This window comes from Taudactylus pleione, unplaced genomic scaffold, assembly GCF_031769625.1.
Source record: "Taudactylus pleione unplaced genomic scaffold, aTauple2 ptg000065l, whole genome shotgun sequence".
NCBI lineage: Eukaryota > Metazoa > Chordata > Amphibia > Anura > Myobatrachidae > Taudactylus > Taudactylus pleione.
The window spans coordinates 6,185,358-6,205,134 of record NW_028284467.1 but is presented as its reverse complement, the minus strand read 5'-3'; the positions used below and the strand labels follow the sequence as shown (position 1 = coordinate 6,205,134).

Genomic DNA, 19,777 nt, shown 5'->3' with positions numbered 1-19,777 from the left:
CTACTGCAGGCAAGATTTGCCAATCTCATACACGATTTTGTGCAATAGATAGATTTTGTGCACAATAGATATTAGACACTTTTTAGCACCATATCATGTGCTGTAGTGCCAGGGAGCTGCTGGGGAGAGTTCAAGGGAAATAGCTCACGATATTGCTTTGTGAGCACATCGTCCAGTGTGTACGCAACTTGAATTTCGTATTTGCAATTTGGGTGTCCCTTTGACCTTGAAATACGAATTATTAAATGTATGGACATATTAGAGTAATGATATCGCAGTAATATTGCACTGTCTGTTATTCTCTATACACCCAGCACGAGCTCTATTCACCCTCGTCAGAGAGGTGTAGCCTGCTCTGTGCACTAATGGCCACAAGAGGCTCATGTTCTGCATCTGCAATCCATATTGTCAGGATTTGTGAGAGGGAAGGGAGGAAACTCACAGACTGATGCTGCGTATGAAAGATAAGCAGACCTCGTTGGTAGTGTGGATTTATTGAGGACTGAGGTAAGGGCTGGAAAATATGTGTTTTCTATACCAGGATGTGTACTGTATGACCATAACCTAATGTGTGTAGATACAAGATTCGTTAGCTATTTCCATACTGAGGGTGCTGGTGGAGTAGAACTGGCCATTGTATCACTGTCAGGGCAGGATTTGCATTGATGTCCATTGTCTGTAGGCTAGCATCAGCTGTATAGTGCAGACCTGCAATCTGTGCAGGACGCTGAGATGACCTTATATAGTTATACATAGAATAGGCGCTGGGTGTGTGCTGCTTGTGTTAGAATATTGCCACAGATAGTATATAAGGTTGTGTTTCGTTTTAAATGTTGCTTTGTCTCTAAAGAGAATGGTCTATTGCTATCATATATGTCTAATGATTAAAAGGGACCTTATGAGATGCAGAAAACATGCGGTCATTGGTGCAAATTGTGTCATGTGTGGGCAACATACAGTACTGCGTTATAATGTATTTATCAGTGCAGGTTATTATTACACGTCCATATTTTCCATATGTTCCACGTGCACACAGGTGAAATAACGTCACATATTACATAGATATACAGATATAAGCTCTGTAGCTGGCGTTTGTATCTGATTGTAGAAATACTGTATAGGGGGATAGAGGAAATGAGAGGAAATGCTTTGTGCAGAAGGAAGGATATTGGCCTGACTATGATGTGTATATATAGCTGTAGATTCAAGTGTGGGTGAGACAAGTGTTCACTACAATGTAGCTAGCACTTATAGCACATTAAGCTGTTTAACAAGACCATATAGGTGTTACAAGGTCAATTTTTTTTTACAATTATTTTATAATATCAGCATTTTTTCCACAGTGTTGAATGCAAAAAAGGGAATATATAAATGAACACACACAGACAATAGCAAAATTCTGAGCTTATATCATTGAATATTTTTATTGTATATTTGACTAGCTAATATTTAGTTTTAGATTACTCATGGTCCAAATTTAATTTTATGAAATTATCTTAATACGTATGGATCGTGGAAATTCTCATTGGGCAAATGTGCCACAATTTCAGAAATGTTGAATGTCTTTAAACTATTGCTGCAATGTCCTGTTTGTCATATGCCGGGAACAGAGATAACAGTAGGTGCATTGTGCACTGCGGAATATGTGTGCGCTATATAAATATAGCAAAAGTGCAGTATGTGCATGCTCTATATATTTGGCCCCCATTCAGCATTGTGGTCTCTGCGCTTTTATTATTCATCAAAGCTGATGTTTCCAAACTAAATACTGAAATCAGGGTAGTGGAAAATACAATAGCTTGTTTAATTATATGCTTCATAAAGAGTCTTTAGTAATGTTTACATTCTGCAAGTATGGTATGTCTACAGATTATTTTACATTGAAATACTATTTCTATGTACTATAGAGTTAGGGGCCTATGTACTAATAATCGTGGAACTGCTGCAGTTGTGGTAACCCCTGTCCCTGCATGTTATATGCATTTAGTAGAAGTCTTTCCTGTGGAAGTTGGCACTGCGCATAGGCTTAAAGCAGTTTACACTTATCTGAAGATGGTGTAAACCACCAGGCCAAACTCTGAAAAGTTTTGATTTTTGGAGTTTGGTACATAGGACATAGACCATAATCCCCATTGAAAATAGTGGGAATGTGATCTGCATTGCTGATTAGCACTCTGCCAGTGATTTCTGTAAAATCTCCTGTATTGTGCTATTGGAACCGATATGAAGTACCGACAGTCGGGATCCTGGCGGTCAGAATCCCGATGCCGGGATCCCGACAGAGTTAACATACCGACACTTGTTGGTCAGTATGCTAACCCTCCCCCTCTTCCTACAGTAACCCCAACCCTCCCTCTTTGGTGCCTAACCCTAACCCTACCCCCTAGTGCCTGAACCTAACCTCCCCCTCCCCGCACTCTAAACCTAACCCTCCCTCCCTCTGAGATAGTGACACCTTTGCTTTCTGATGGTTTAATGTACACAAACATTGTTTAAGGCACAACATTATTAAAATATTGTATAAAATTATCTTCAGGCTGTGTGTATAAGGTGTATATAAAACAGAAATGTATTCTGTGTTTAGACTTGGGTGCCGTCCCCAAGATATCTCATTATGGTATGCAAATATTCCAAAATACAGAAAAATCCGATATCCAAAATACTTCTGGCCCCAAGCATTTCGCATATGGGAGACTCAACCTGTATAGTCATTTGCTCCTAGTTGGTTGGTTGGAAAGGTAATCGTTAAGCTGGCCACACATCTAAAGATATCTGTCCAACCAGCCAACTAGTTGATTGGTTGGAATGAAAATCTGGTAACATATGGCAGTAAATTATGATCAGCAATTTGCTCCTAAATGCCAGAAAACAGGTGAAAATGGTCGTACAGACAAGTTTGTTAAATGTTTCAACTAAACAATTTGTTCAAACAACAGTTTTTGTCCATTTTCTGGCGTTTGGGAGCAAATTGCTGATTGTCATTTGCTTTCATATCTTACCAGATTTTCATTCCAACCAATCAACTAGTTGGCTGGTTGGACAGATAATCTTTAGATGTGTGGCCAGCTTTAGGTGTGTGGCCAGCTTTAGTAATAATGTTATAATGAACAGGTTCCAGAATCCCCAACATGACCCCATCCACCTTGTACAAAATGCTCTGCTCCTTGACTTCCCTCTTAATTCATGATTGCAGCCACCTGTGCTGAACTGATTAATTGATAATTGATCAGAATGGTGTTTCAGCACAGGTGACGGCAATAATCAATTAAGAGGGAAGTCCAGGAGCAGTCCATTTTGTACCTGAAAGAAGGGGTCATGTTTGAGGCTTTGAATCTCTTCACTTGCAGAGATCTGCCAAGTAGTGCTCAGGGGGGGGGATCTCTGCAAGTGAAGAGATTCATAGCCTCTATCACTGCAGAAGGGTCCGGAGAGTCAGAGGAGATCCTGTACATGTGCAAAATGGATCTCCTCTTCAAAAACCAAGTGGGGCTGCGCGGTCACATGGGATGCGACATTGTGAGCTAAAGCACAGCTGACTGCAGTGAGCTCCTGGAGCTATTCAATTCATCACGCTGCTAAGCTCGACTAAGGATTTCTTCTCGCATTCCTCCTGGGATGCGAGCAGAAATCCGACAAATGTCCAGACGCGATTCTGTTTTCTGCCCTTAGCGCGGCGGAAACAGCATCGCGCCGGGGAGTTTAGTCGGAGAATGCCAGTTCTCGCAACTAAACACCCTGTTTAAGGCGCGAGAACGAGCATTCCTCGACCTGACATAGCGCAGAATTGAATAGCTCCGGGAGCTCATTCCCGGCGCTATTCACTTAGTGTATAATTGAATCGAGCCCATTGTGTTACCCCTATTATTTACTCCAAATTTGTAGTACCAGTAAAGTGCATACTTCCCAGGGTAGTAATAGTCTTGCTTTGCAACACATTTAATATTTACTTGACTACTCTTCTGGAGAGCAGAGCACCCTCGCGGATTCACCAGGTAAGGAACTCAGGGCCTGATTCAGACCTGGTCGCAAGCGCTGAGTGCTCACAACTGGGTCGATGTTTGCCCACTGGGCATGCGCACGATGGAGCCGGCTCCGTTGTGCGCATGCACGAGACCCGGCTAGCGACGGGTGCACTGTCGCTCCGGGTCTCGCACCAAAGGGGGCGAGCTGTCGATGGTGATTGACAGCTCTCCCCGTTTGGTAGGCGGGCAGGGGGGGTGGCTGGCCAAATGGAGGCATTCCCGAAGGAACGCCTGCCGTTTGGGGGCGGCCCCACTGACATCACCAGTGATGTCAGTGGGAGAGCTTCCGGTTCTATTAGAGCCAGAATCTCTCTGGGGCTTGCGGCCATGAGACCACAAGGGTCTCGTCGCAAGCCCGATGGTCGCGATGGTCTTGACCATCGCGACCATCAACCTGGCCGCTCGCAATAGCTGTGGGTGGTCACACACAGCTATTCGAGCGGCCAGGAGGCCGAACAAAAAACAAACAAAATCGCCCTGATTCAGAGTGAGCGCTCGTTCAGAGTGTCCGTCTCTGAATCAGGCCCTCAGTATGTAAGTGAGCTTTATCACACGGTATGTGCAATTACATCATTATAGCCCCACCCCCACTGAGTGATGCTGCAATTGGCTGCATTGCACAGCAAATGTAGGGCCACAATGACATGAATTGTGACCCCGTCCCTACACTTGCCACTTGGACCAGAGGGGAAGTCCCCAAAGTAGGCACATACTGTATGATTAAATATCATTATAACGTATGGTAATACAAAAAGTATACAGATGTGGAAAACAATGTTGAGTGAAGGTACTTAACAACACAATACTTGCAATGTTTAATGAACTGTAAGCAGAACTTAAATCCCTTTTCTAAGATCTTCCTAAAAATGTCAGTGATCCCACCATTCTGTACTCTGAAGAAATAATGTAATATAAGCCACTATAGAGTTCAGTAAGCACAACTAAAGAAGTATTGTCACTTATAACAGTACAATAAAAATAACCGGTCATCACTTCTTTTACTCACAAGGTCAACATAGCGTTTGAATTATTTTTCTTGGAGAACGGAAACATGCTGTGTCCTTCAAAATGGTTGCTAAACAACACTGACTTCTGCCAACACTCAATAGGTCAGCAAGATCTTTTACTGACATACTGAGAATATTTTGGTATTTAGGAGCATAAATCATCAACTCAGCAGCCACAAAATAAAATAAATATGCATAACGTGTCTTACAGTACATGGTTTTGGAACCAAGAGCATTTCTTTGTGCAGCAGTAACAGTCAAGGAGAGCCACTGTGACCAGCCAGCCACATATTACGACTGCTGATCAAGGAACTCCTCTGTGACTTCTAGTATCCAGTGGTGGAACTACTACTGAGTCCAGACGTGAGAGTAGATCCTGTAGTCACTGTACTCCCTACAACAGCTTCACTTCACATGCACGCGATAGATCAAAAGATCAGATGCAGTGTTGGACAGAGACATGAAGGACCCACTGGCCAAATGCAATGGTAGGGGTCCCTGCTTAAGGGGTGTGTTCAGCCAAAAATCTAAAACCTGACCCCTAGAGGAGGGGGTAGGGCCCTCTGACAGTAGAGCCCACCAGGGATACCTACTGTACCCCTGTGGGCAAGTCCAACCCTGATTAATTGATCCCATATACACTATTCAGATGAGTAATATATACACTTTGTTATACAGGGGTCTATTTACTAAGCAGTGTTAGGAGACAGAGTGAAAAGTGATAAGGTGCCAGCCAACCCGCTTCTAACTGCCATCTCACAGGCTGTGTTTGAAAAATGACAGTTGGGAGCTGATTGGCTGGCACCTTATCACTTTTCACTCTGTCTCCTAACACTGCTTAGTAACTAGACCCCACAGTGAGTTCATTTCGAATAATGACAGTCTTTAAAATGGTTGTTTGTAAGGTAATATGATTTGATTTTTCAGCTTATACTCTCTCTATATAGAAATGCCGGTGTTAGGCAAAAGTCCTACACCTAAATTCTCAAATCCACAGCTTCCTCTGAAACTTTACATAATAAATACTTTGTTGATGTTTCATAAATCCAGTGTGGTTAGATATGGATATGACAGGTACACTTAAATGATAGTCATACATCTGCATCATTTACACTCAGTGATGAGTCCTTTTATTTGGGAGTGTTTTGTTGGATAAGTATTTAAAAAGTGTAGACAATACCATACTGTACCTTCCAACTGTCCCGATTTAGGTGAGATTTTGGCACTCTTTGGCTAATGTTGTGTTGAATGCTAGTCTGTTTGTGATGTATATTGCATGTTTTTGCTCTTTGCATGCTCCGGATGTAGAGTCGTACGAAAACGTAGCACATCTCCACTTGCGAAAGAAGGGAGAAAACTGTCTAGAGAGGGCGTGACTATGGAATTGTGCGCTATGCAGAGTTGTCCTGGGCACAAAATTTTGAGTTGACCATTTCCTAATGCCATCTATCTCATGGTCTGATGGTTACTGCTCCCAGCGCTGATACTTTACCACAGTAGCTTAGCTGTGCTGAGCGGAGACCTCTCCAAATCCTACCTTTTCTCTAGAGCTTAAAAATAAATAAAGGTGCCTGTGAACAGCTGCTGATTTAAAATATTTTTACTAAATTCAAAAAATAAATATACAATGATAAAATACACATAAAAAGAGACAATTCCTCTAAGTTACAGTATTAGCAATAATTATGCATACACTTAAGAAAATTTATACATTCCTGGTCATTAAATGAAATTATTCCTTATTAATATGACCCATTTGCAACAATAAAAATCTATTTGATTAGGATTTATAGCAGCAAAAAAGAAAAAATTTTTTTTTTTTTTTTTTTAGCTGAAGCAGGTTAGTGTCAGGAAGTGCAATGCAGCAGATAGTTAGTAAGCTGTGGAGTTACAGACCGGCAATGTAATCAGTGCAAGGTTCATGCATACATCTGAGTCCTCTACCTTTGATAAGGGAGGATATCTCCACGCAATCCGTGCCTTATATATCCTGATGGATGGAACAGTGCAGTGTAGATGGTATGTCAAGCCACGTTATTTGAGATGAAATTGGTACAAACAGTACCTGATGTGGCCCACTGGCGTCTCTTACCGCCGCCCACCCGTGATTCGGTCCCAATCCGCATCATCCCCATCCATAGCCCATGGAGGAGCCGCGTCACAGAAGCGGAGGTCCCTTTGCATTGGGACTCGGCGCCACCGGAGCACGGGTGGGCGGCCGTAAGAGACGCCAGTGGGCCACATCAGGTACTGTTTGTACCAATTTCATCTCAAATAACGTGGCTTGACATACCATCTTCACTGCATTGTTCCATCCATCAGGATATATAAGGCACGGATTGCGTGGAGATATCCTCACTTATCAAGGTAGAGGACTCAGATGTACGCATGAACCTTGCACTGATTACATTGCCGGTCTGTAACTCCACAGCTTACTAACTATCTGCTGCATTGCACTTCCTGACACTAACCTGCTTCAGCTAAAAAAAAACATTTTTTTTTCTTTTTTGCTGCTATAAATCCTAATCAAATTGATTTTTGTTGCAAATGGGTCATATTAATAAGGATTAATTTCATTTAATGACCAGGAATCTATACATTTTCTTAAGTGTATGAATAATTATTGCTAATACTGTAACTTAGAGGAATTGTCTCTTTTTTATGTGTATTTTATCATTGTATATTTATTTTTTGAATTTAGTAAAAATATTTTAAATCAGCAGCTGTTCACAGGCGCCTTTATTTATTTTCAAGTTGTATACCTTAGTTTTGTGGAGTGTCCAGACCCACATTGTAAGGGCTGCCTAGATCAGCCTATACTATATACACATAACTGGATAGTACATTAGTTGATAGCGCTCACCCCATATCTTCTTCTTTTTCCTTTTCTCTAGAGGTTTACCATCTATTTCTGCTCCAGAGTCCAGACAGTTGCAGAGAGGTCTCTCGCCATCCAGTTCCAGCTCTCTCACTGTGCACCCTGTATCAGGTCACTACTAGCTATAGTGGCTATCCTTGTAAGGTCTGCCAAGCTGCCTAATCCTGTCCCTTCTGCATTCAAACATGCCCTTGTCTCCCCCATTCTTAAAAAACCTTCTCTTGATCCTAACACTCTTGCCAACTACTGACCCATCTCTCCTCCCTTTTGCATCCATACTCCTTGAGTGTATTGTTTACTACTGCCTTACCACCATTCTTTCCTCCCACTCCCTCCTTGACCCTTTTCAGTCTGCTTCCGTTCTCTCCACTCCACAGAAACTGCCCTCACTAAAGTCAGCAACGACCTCCTTGCTACCAAATCCAAAGGCCACTACTCTCTACTCATTCTCCTTCACCTTTCTGCTGCTTTTGACACTGTGGACCACCCTCTGCTGCTGCAAATCCTTCACCTTGGTCTATGTGACACTGCCCTCTCCTGGCTATCCTCCTACCTCTCTGATCGATCCTTCTCTGTCTCCTCTCATGGCTTATCTCCCTCCCACATCCTCTCACAGTAGGTGTTCCCCAAGGTTCTGTTCTTGGACCACTCCTTTTCTCCCTCTATACATCCTCTCTAGGTGAACTCATCAGCTCATTTGACCTCCATTATCATCTCTATGCTGATGACACTCAGATCTACCTTTCCTCCCCTGACATCTCTCCCTCTCTCCTCACTCGTATCTCCAACTGTCTTTCTGCTATATCTTCCTGGATGTCCCAGTGATTTCTTAAACTTAATATGTCTAAGACTGAGATGATCATCTTCCCACCCTCCCACATAACCTCACCTCCCACTATTTCTTTATCAATTGATGGCACAACTATCTCCTCTAACCCCAAAGTGTGCTGTCTTGGAGTTATCCTGGACTCCTCCCTCTCCTTCAAACCACATATCCAGAACCTCTCATAGTCCTGTCATTTCCATCTTAAAAATATTTCCAGGATCAGACCCTTTCTCACCCAGGATGCTACTAAGACCTTAATACACTCACTGGTCATCTCCAGATTGGATTACTGTAACCTTTTCCTATCTGGCCTCCCTAACTCCCATCTCTCTCTGCTCCAGTCTGTCCTCAATGCTGCCGCTCAACTCTTCTTTCTCTCCAAATGCTCTTCATCTGCCTCCCCTTTCTTACAAGCCCTCCACTGGCTCCCCTTCCCCTTCAGAACCCAATTCAAGGTTCTCACACTCGCTTACAAAGCCCTCACACACTCCTCTCCCATTTACATCTCTCTCCACTCTCCTGTCCGCTCTCTTCGTTCAACTAATTCACACCGCCGTTCATTCCAACTGATTACTTCCTCCCACTCCCGCCTCCAAGACTATGCCTGTGCTGCTCACCACCTTTGGAACTCTCTCCCTCTCCCCATCAGACTCTCCACCTCTCTATAATCCTTAAAACGGGCTCTCAAGACCCACTACTTCATCAATGCTTTCCAGCTCTTATCCAAACTTGCTACTACATGCATCCCCTAAACTGGATGAAAACTATTGTGAGCTGTAAGGTGGGAAAAATTGACTGGAAATTAGTAGAAATTAATGTTATTGATGTTAATAATACTGTAGGATCAAAAAAAAGCCCAAATGATGTGATTTTAGCAGTTTTTATAAATTTTTGGAAAAAAATACAGATCAAAAACCCAAACCAAAACACACAAGGGCGGTTTTGGCAAAACCAGATCCAGATCCAAAACACGAAGGAGATACAGATCCAAAACCAAACCCAAAACCAAAACATAGGGTCGGCGCACATCCCTAATATTTTCTATCACCTGATGTTAACTATATCTGCTTTCATATACCATTTCCCATTCCGTAGTTGTATTAATGGAAAGTATGAGTGCGTGCAAATTGTTCTGCTCTGGAATGTAATAGATTCTTAAAAAGAATTGACTTTTGGCATGTTCAGTAACTGCATCAAATCACTGACTAAGAAGGAAAGTGTTTTGCTGTGTTCTAGGACGTAAACTACATAAGCATTATTTATATTTAGCATTTTCCTTAGTACATGAGATTATACTTACCTACTCTCCTGGAACCTGAGGGAGACTCACGATTCTTTGAGTCGTCCCCCATCATACTGTCTTCCCTGTCCTCCTTCTCCTCCCTCTTCTGTCTCACACTCATATCTGTCCCCCACCCGTCTCATCTCTGCCCTCCATTTGTCTCTCACTGTGGCCCTCACCTCTCATCATCTCTCATCTTTGTCCCCCTCCCCTCTCATCTCTGTTCCCCCGGGATTTGTACCTCTCTAACCTCTATCACACTCTCATCTCGTCTCTATCCTTTCCTCCTCCCTCCCTCCCTCCCTCTCCCCCTTTGTCTCTGTCACTCTCATATCTGTCCCCTTCTCGTCTCCATCATCTCTGCTCTTGTTTTTCTCTCTGTCTCACCTCTGTACCCTTCTACACTCATCTCTCTTTTACCTCTGCCCCCCTCTTCACCGTCTCTCTCAACCATCTCTATCTCTCTCACCTCTATCCCCCTCACCCCTATGTCGCTCTCATATCCATTTGGAGGGAATGGGGGTGATGGCTCTGGCCGCTGACAGGAGGTTGTAGACCTCCATTCTATTTTGATTGCTCCCAAAGTTCTGTTGTCAGTGCAAGTGAGCAGGGGACGGGACCTCTCATCACCTGTCCCTAGTAGTCACTGAGATCTGTGAGGTGTGGGGCCTCGCCTATGCTCTGGATATACTAGAATTGGTGTTTGGTGAGCGTGACAGGATGAGCCGGTGTATACAGTGGTTTTACAAGGATGTCTCTATAGTGACACACACGTCACCAGCCATTTTCTCTGTGACCGCCTGGTGACTATGGCCTTCGTCAGTGGGGCATGTGGCAAAGCCCTGAAATGCCACAGGCATTACAAAACTAGTTGGAGGGCATGTTCCCTGTTGTCCATACCCCAAATCTCCATCTGCATAAATGGTATATGCAAAATACACCCACAATATATCAGCATATGTGTCTTATATAGAGCCAAATAAGCACTTGAAATAGTAAACTAATCCTGCTGGATGATTTAGCCATGGTGGCCACTTCGGGAGAAGTAATATACTGCACTAAGCCAACCAATCCGAACTAGAGTGTATTATATAGACTGTATGCTATGAATAGAATAACAGATAACAAAATTAGTAGACACTTCCTTTAAGGAGGCTATAATATTTTTTTGTTTTGTATATTACTTTTTACTTTAGGACTATGGCCCTCATTCAGAGCCGTACGCTCTGAGCAGAGCGCACGCTCTGAATGAGGGCCGGGCTCCATTTTCATGGAGCGTCCTCCTGGACGCTCGTATAGCTGTGGGTCACCACCCACAGGCTATACGAGCGTGCATTGTGATGGTCGCGATGGTCGAGACCATCGCGACCATCGAATTTGCGAGCCGGAGCCTGCGGTTGAGGTTTTCAACCGCAAGCTCCGGAGTGATTTCGGCTCTATCAGATCCAAAATCACTCCCACTGACATCACTAGTGATGTCAGTGGGCCGGCTTCTGATGGGAGGCGTTCCCGTGGGAACGCCCCCGTCAGGGAGGCACGCCCCTGGCACGCCCACCAAAGGGGGCGTGCTGTCAATCAACATTGACAGCATGCCCCCTTTGATCGGACACAACGAGCGAAGGACTTTCCTTCGCTCGTCGCATCTGGCGCATGCGCACGATGGAGCTCCCTCCGTCGTGCGCATGCTCAGTCCATAACATCGACCCACTTGCGAGCGGACAGCCGCTCGCGAGTGGGTCTGAATCAGGCCCTATGTTTTTTACAAAGATATACTCGGTTGTAAGCAATCATGGAATTCTAAAGGGAATGTCATTAATTCATTTTAGCACCTAATTGTATTATATGGGTGTCAATAATTAATTTTCATACGGGGGAGATGTATCAAAGCTTGGAGAGAAATAAAGTGGAGAGAGATAAAGTACCAACCAATCAGCTTCTAACTGACATTTTTCAAAGACAAGCCCTGCTAAACATTCTAATGGGGAGATGTATCAAGCCTTGTAGAGAACTAAAGCTGCCGGGACACAGTTGCTGGCTTCAACACGGCTCCAAAATGGCAGCGACATGCGTGCATTTTAAACGCTACACCCCGTCACCTCCTTCAAATGGTTGTAATCTATCAATCAAGCGGTATATTAAAGAACACTACGACTGGCAGCACAAGACCATCGCAGCACATGGCAGTGCGACTCAGATGCATGCGCAGAACACACAACATTTGCCATTTGCGGACGTATCGAATCTGCATCCACCTCTGAATCAGGCCCGTTATCTCTCTGAAAGGCTTGATACATCTCCCCCTAGTTCTTTTTAAAAAGTGTTTCGCTTTAAATTATCCTCTACTGTCCTGCAGTACCCATAAAAGTTATACTTTATTTTTGTATACCCCTAAGAGGACTGTGAGTGTTTTTTTTCTCTTCTTGTCCTAAGAGACGATACTTTCATTTTTGGCATAGCGTCAGAAGTGCAGAGTTATATTTCACACAACTGATTTGTGGCAAACATTAAGGTGTGTATCCCAGGCTTGCCTACCCTCCCGATTTGGTTGGAAGCCTCCGAATATCGGGTGAAGCTCCCCCCCCCGGAACGGCAGGCAAGCCTCCCGGCTGCCGCCTGCCCTCCCGACTACCTACTAGAAACCCCCGCAGCGGGGGGCCGATGACGCGATTTGCTTCACAATGCCTTTATTTTCGGCACTGTGAGGAGGGGGCGGGGACACGATGACGCGATCGTGCGGCCCCACCCCTGGCCCCGTCCCCAAAACGGGCCCATTGCCCGGCCACGCCCCCTGCTGTATGCAGGCATTCAGCTCTCTCCCGGAAGGAGGGAGATGAATGTCGGCAAGTATGGCATATCCACTACACGAGAGTGGAACGACTGTATGAATACAACATTGTAATCGTTCAATTGTTCATCATCCTGTGCAGTGGATAATGTGCCCACACTAAACGATATGTCATTCAGTGCAGGCACCCTCCCTCATCCCCGTACATGCCCGACCCGACGATATCGTCAGGTTGGCCTGCATGTTCAGGTGATGACAAATGCGGACAACGACCAGCGGGACCGCGCATCGCATGGTCGTTACTGGCATATTCTCTGCACGATTAATGAACGATTGAAAGATAACGATGTCGTAAACGTTCAATCGCTCAACTTTCTCGTGTAGTGGATACACGCCTTTAGAATAGACATAAAAGCTAAACACATTAGCTTGTCTAGAAAATAGCCTAAATACTGGGTGATGGGATTGTTCCAGGTTTGTTGCCTTCATTGCTGGCTGGCAATGAGCACTCTCTGTATGGCCAGCACTTTCCAAGGAGTCTAGCAAATCTTCTGGAAGCCAGTCCTGGCCAGCAGTGGGAGTTTGAACCTGCAGTTAGTGATCAGGCTGCAGTTGGCTTCAGTACATCTGACTCACTTCAGGGTTGTAGAACAGTACGTGCCGGAAGAAGCACTGAAAAGTGTATGTAGCACAAAGAACTGTCATGATTTTTACATTATTTTTTTTCAGTGTCCAGACCTTCCTATATATGCATTATTCATATTAGCAGCATTTAATGCCACCAGTTCGTCATCAAATAAAGCCTTTCACCATAGAAACTGGCTGCAGCCTGAACTCCAGGTAAACAGCAAGAAACAATAAATTAAAATAAATAGGATCTAGGTCAGGGGTTCCCAACCACGGTCCTCAAGGCACACTAACAGTTCAGGTTTTAAGGATAACCATACTTGAGCACAGGTGACTTAATTAGTATTTCAGTTATTTTGATTTTTATCATTTGATATCAGTGTACATAACTAACCCATAGCATCACAAAGCATGGTATACATTAATGAGACTTACACTATATTGATAAACTGGAAAAAGTTAAAAAGAGTTAAAGGAAACACTTTTGATGCTGTACACACAGACAGTGGTTGAAGGGGACCAATATACACTGGTATGCCATACTGCCAATTCTATGCTCTGCGAAGTTATGAAATTCCATTCACTCACATTTTCCATACCGGCACTTTTAAAATTCCAATAGGACACTGTATGTATACACATAAGCAAAGATTTACAGTCATTCACTGTGTGTTGTAGTTTTGGATAAGAGGCCAGTCTAGCAGCCAATAATATGAGCTATATTTGAAAAGGCAATCATACAGCTGTTTTCAGAACATTATCAGATTAAGAACATCACCATTTCAGATGTACTGACTTGGGCTGTATTGAATGCACACTGAGCTATACACTGCAGTGCCAACAGTCATGGGATAGCAGTATGTAAAGGAAATGGTAGGTGGCATCACTGTACTGTGATGTCTTGGAAATGCCCAGATCTGCATCAGTTGTAATGTGATTTCTCTTAAATCAGTGTGAACACCGACTAGGCTGCTGATGGCAAGGCGACGTGTATTATAACAGTTTGAACGGGGCATGATAGTGGATGTCCAACAGATGGGACATTCCATTTCTGAAGTTGTGCGGATATTCAACATTTATCAATCTACAGTGTCACGTGTGTCCTGGGAATACACCTCATGGAAGACATTACCATCCACAATGGATAGTGCAGTGGCCGACCACGGGCGCTTAATGATCGTGACAAACGACGCCTTAATGATCGGGACTAGCGGTGCCTGGCCAGAATTGCCCCTGGTAACAAACTAGCAACACTGGCTCAAATCACTTCCACATTCAATGCAGGATGTACCAGACATATAACCAGCAGGTCAGTGCAGTGTTCTTTCCGTTCCATGAGATATGGGAGCAAAAATCCTACCATAGTGCCCCTTTTTGCACTATTTCACCGGACACAGTGCTTCACCTGGGCTTGTGACGTCACTAATAGGACCCTGGAGGACTGGCAACATGTGGCGTGATCCGATGAGTCACAGTTCCAGTTGTTTCAGGCTGTCACTCATTACACTGGGCTGTCTTTACAGGGTGAGCAAGAGGTATGAGATAGCAGTGAGTAGTTCGCTCACGCGCAGAACAAAGCATGTGCGTACGCTTATAGCGAACGGGTCTGAATCAGGGCCTTAATCAGTACCTCAATTTGATTTAATGTACGCAACCATAGATATCTCTAAAACCTAAACTGTTGGGGTGCCTTGAGGACTGTGTTTGGGAATCTCTGTAATACATCATAATTATAAGTATGTAGTTATATCTCACTCATGAACAGCTTCCTACCTTATAAATATTACAATATTATGGCTATCTTATCCGCTTCAGTTTTTGTTATAAGGAACATTCACACTTAAAATACTGTAGGTATATGTTACAGCTAATGACTGTAATGACTAAAGACTCCTGTCCATTTTAAAGATCATTCCACGTAATGGGAGCAAATGTACCTTTCCAAAAGAAAAGTAGCATGTAAAATCTCATCTATTCTGTACTTGAACAAATACAGATATACAATGTACTATGCACAATTCCCGAAAATACTGGCCATTGATTTAGCCCTGTGTACATTGCAAACAAGCTAAGTCAGGTGGTAGATACTACTGTCACCTATCCAGCAACCTTGGTCGTTGTTCCACCTAAAACAGTTTGGAGCTTTCTATTGTAAATATTTATTGTGTGGTTATTTCAACGGAACATTTGATTCTGCTCTGTTATTGTAATAACAAAGACTAAACTATGCAAAAGTATTGTTGCTATTTGTATATGAAGCTCATAGTAATATCATACTTACCGACTTTCTGGCAGCCCCCTGCACAGACTTCTCCGAACAGTAGATGGGTGTACCTGGGTCCCACTGGTTTCTGCCAGTTCTGAGCTGATGGCACAGCTGGACATTTTCCGATTTCGAAGGGAAGTAAGCATGACTTTCATCTGATGCACTAAGGACCTCATTCAGAGTCTCTCGCTAGGGCACGCTCGCTCGCTGGGAGCGATATTCGCACATCTGTGCATAATTCGCAGTGCACGTGCGCAAGTCATTCGTTGTGCTCTGATTTTGGTAACTCGCAAGCCACATTCAGGTAGCTGCTTTGAGTGACAGATCCCGTTTGTGGGTGGTAACAGGGGAAGGTGCTTGTGAACGGGAGTGTGGATGTGCGTACGCAGGCGTGTCAGGCCACCAAAACGCCGTTTAAAGAGTGTGCATAAATTACATAGTAGTGTCATGGTACACGTCACCTGAATGTATTTCAACCAGCACTGATCGCAGTGCTTGCGACAGGCTAAGGCAACCCCAAGGGCTGCGAGCAGCTCCGATGGCTTTCGATGGTCCCGATTAATCCATAATTTCCCGGAGATGACGTCTGTTGCGAGTGGCGTCTTTATACACTTGCGAGTGCACTTTTCCGTAGCTCGCTAAAACATAGTGGGCGTCCTTGCGAGACGCAGTGCGAGCACTTCATTACATTATCTGGACCCTTTTTGCCAGCGAGCGATCGCATCTTGCGAGAGACTCTGAATGAGGCCCTACGTTCCTAAGTTCCTTGACCGACCACTGCGTCTATGGTCCTCAACGTTACCCGTTTCTTTGTGCTTCTTCAATAGAGCTTGAACAGTACCAGTGGCGTAAAGATAAAGTTTGCTCCCCCCTGCCAAAAAAGTTTCAGGCGCTTAAGGCATGTGGTTTCATGTTACAGTAATGTCCCTTACACATTATGACACACTAAGTAATGCCCCTTATAACACATTATGCCACACTGGAATGCACTTATTGCAAATTATGCTATACCTTAATGCCCCTATAACACATGCCACACCGCAATGCCCCTTACAAAACATTATGCCACACAGTAATGCCCCTTATAACACATAATGCCACACAGTAATGCCCTTTATAACACATTATGCCAAAATAATACCCATAATAGCACATTATGCCACACAGTAATGCCCATTACATCCCACCATGACAGATCTACTTCACCTCACTTCACCTCTGCCAGTCTGCACAGTTTCTATGTCTGTGTAGAACCAGATTATTGGGAACTTAGGGCCTGATTCAGACCCACTCGCGAGCGCACTGCGCTCGCAAGCGGGTCGATGGTCCCCCACTGTGCATGCGCACGCCCCAGCAAGCGACGGCAGCTCCTTTGCTCCTGGGCTCACTACAAGACAGGGCGGCTGTCGATATTGACTGACAGCTTGCCCTGTTTTGTAGGCGGTGAGGGGGGGTGGCTGTGCAAACGGAGGCATTCCCGAAGGAATGCCTGCAGTTTGGGGGCGGCCCCACTGACATCACGAGTGATAGCAGTGGTGAGCTTCCAGCTATTAGAGCCGGAAGGTCACTGGGGCTTGTGGCAGACAAGACCCTACCACAAGGGTCTCATCGCAAGCCCGATGGTCGCAATGGTCGAGACCATCGTGACCATCACCTGGCCGCTCGTAGAAGCTGTGGGTGGTCACCCACAGCTTAGCAAGCGGCCAGGAGCCGGCTCCAATAAAAAAAAAATGCCCTGATTCAGAGGCGCTCACTATTTATGAGCGCTCGCTCTGAATCAGGGCGAGACGTTTTTTTTTTCACTGGCCTCCAGGCCGGTCACTAAGCTGTGGGTGACCACCCACAGCTTTAGCGGGTGGCCTGGCGATGGTCGCGATTATCGCGACCATCGGACTTGCGACGAGACCCTTGTGGTAGGGTCTTGTCCACCGCAAGCCCCAATTAACTTCCTGTTGTAATAGAGCAGGAAGTTCAATACTGACATCACTGGTGATGTCAGTAGGGCCGCCCACAAACGGCAGGCGTTCCTTCAGGAATGCCTCCATTTGTCCAGCCACCCCCCCTGCACGCCTACAAAACGAGGCGAGCTGTCAATCACAATCGACAGCCGCACCATCTTGTAGTGAGTCCCGCAGCGAGTGAAAATTCACTCGCTACGGGACTCACGCAGTGCCCGGCCATCGACCCGCTTGCTAGCGCTTTGCGCTCGCGAGTGGGTCTGAATCAGGCCCTTAGCTTGTAACCTGTAAACTGCATGTATCAAGTTAGTGCTCCTTATACAGTGCCCCCTGTAGTAGTCCCCATGTAGTTGTGCCCCTTATGCAATGTCCTCTGTATTAGTGCCCCTTATTCAATGCCCCCTGTACTAGTGCCCCTTATGCAATGCATCCAGTAGTAGTGCCCCTTATACAAGGCCCCCTGTAGCAGTGCCCCTTATGCAATGCTCCCTGTAGCATTACCCCTTATGCAATGCCCTCTGTAGTAGTGCCCCTTAAGCAATGCCCCCTGTAGCAGTGCCCATTATGCAGGCCCTCCTGTAGCAGTGCCCGTTTTGCAATGCCCCCTGTAGTAGTGCCCCTTATGCAGGGCCCCCTGTAGTAGTGCCCCTTATGCAGGGCCCTCTGTAGTAGCAATTTCTATGTCCGTGTAGAACCAGATTATTGGGAACATAGCTTATAACCTGTAAACTGCATGCATCAAGTTAGTGCCCCTTATGCAATGCTCCCTGTACTAGTGCCCCTTATGCAATGCCCCCTGTACTAGTGCCCCTTATGCAATGCCCCTGTAGCAGTGCCCCTTATGCAAGGCCCCCTGTAGCAGTGCCCCTTATGCAATGCCCCCTGTAGTAGTGTCCCTTATGCAGGGCCCCCTGTAGCAGTGCCCCTTATGCAATGCCCCCTGTAGTAGTGCCCCTTATGCAAGTCCCCCTGTAGCAGTGCCCCTTATGCAGGGCCCTCTGTAGTAGCAATTTCTATGTCCGTGTAGAACCAGATTATTGGGAACATAGCTTATAACCTGTAAACTGCATGTATCAAGTTAGTGCCCCTTATGCAATGCTCCCTGTACTAGTGCCCCTTATGCAATGCCCCCTGTACTAGTGCCCCTTATGCAATGCCCCTGTAGCAGTGCCCCTTATGCAAGGCCCCCTGTAGCAGTGCTCCTTATGCAATGCCCCCTGTAGTAGTGCCCCTTATGCAGGGCCCCCTGTAGTAGTGCCCATATGCAGTGCCCCCTGTAGTTGTGCCCATATGCAGGGACTACTGTAGTTGTGTCCATATGCAATGCCCCCTGTAGCAGTGCCCCTTATACAAGGCCCCATGTAGCAGTGCCCCTTATGCAATGCCCCCTGTAGCAGTACTCCTTATGCAATGCCCCCTGTAGTAGTGCCCCTTAAGCAATGACCCCTGTAGCAGTGCCCATTATGCAGGCCCTCCTGTAGCAGTGCCCCTTTTGCAATGCCCCCTGTAGTAGTGCCCCTTATGCAGGGCCCCCTGTAGTAGTGCCCCTTATGCAGGGCCCTCTGTAGTAGCAACTTCTAGTTCCGTGTACAACCAGATTATTGGGAACATATCTTATAACCTGTAAACTGCATGTATAAAGTTAGTGCCCCTTATGCGATGCCCCCTGTAGTAGTGCCCCTTAAGCAATGCCCCCTGTAGCAGTGCCCTTTATGCAGGCTCTCCTGTAGCAGTGCCCCTTTTGCAATGCCCCCTGTAGTAGTGCCCCTTATGCAGGGCCCCCTGTAGTAGTGCCCCTTATGCAGGGCCCTCTGTAGTAGCAATTTCTATGTCTATGCAGAACCAGATTATTGGGAACATATCTTATAACCTGTAAACTGCATGTATCAAGTTAGTGCCCCTTATGCAATGCCCCCTGTAGCAGTGCCCCTTATGCAATGCCCCCTGTAGTAGTGCCCCTTATGCAGGGCCCTCTGTAGTAGTGCCCATATGCAGTGCCCCCTGTAGTTGTGCCCATATGCAGGACCTCCTGTAGTTGTGTCCATATGCAGTGCCCCCTGTAATTGTGTCCATATGCAGTGCCCCCTGGAGTTGAGTCCATATGCAGAGCTCCCTGTAGTTGTGCT

General features: G+C 45.4%; 1 protein-coding gene across 4 annotated transcripts in view; it reads left to right on the top strand.

Moving 5' to 3' along the window:
* Window positions 1-407: 407 nt before the first annotated feature.
* The window catches only part of B4GALNT1 (beta-1,4-N-acetyl-galactosaminyltransferase 1), a 108,764-nt gene continuing 89,394 nt past the window's right edge, over window positions 408-19,777 (top strand). For 3 of the 4 annotated variants that reach the window (XM_088465915.1, XM_088465912.1, XM_088465916.1), the window contains exon 1: window positions 408-507. The gene's annotated coding sequence lies outside the window, so the exon portion shown is untranslated. Of the gene's footprint in view, window positions 508-15,812; window positions 15,832-19,777 lie in introns of those variants that run through there. The other variant, XM_088465914.1, reaches the window with a different exon arrangement.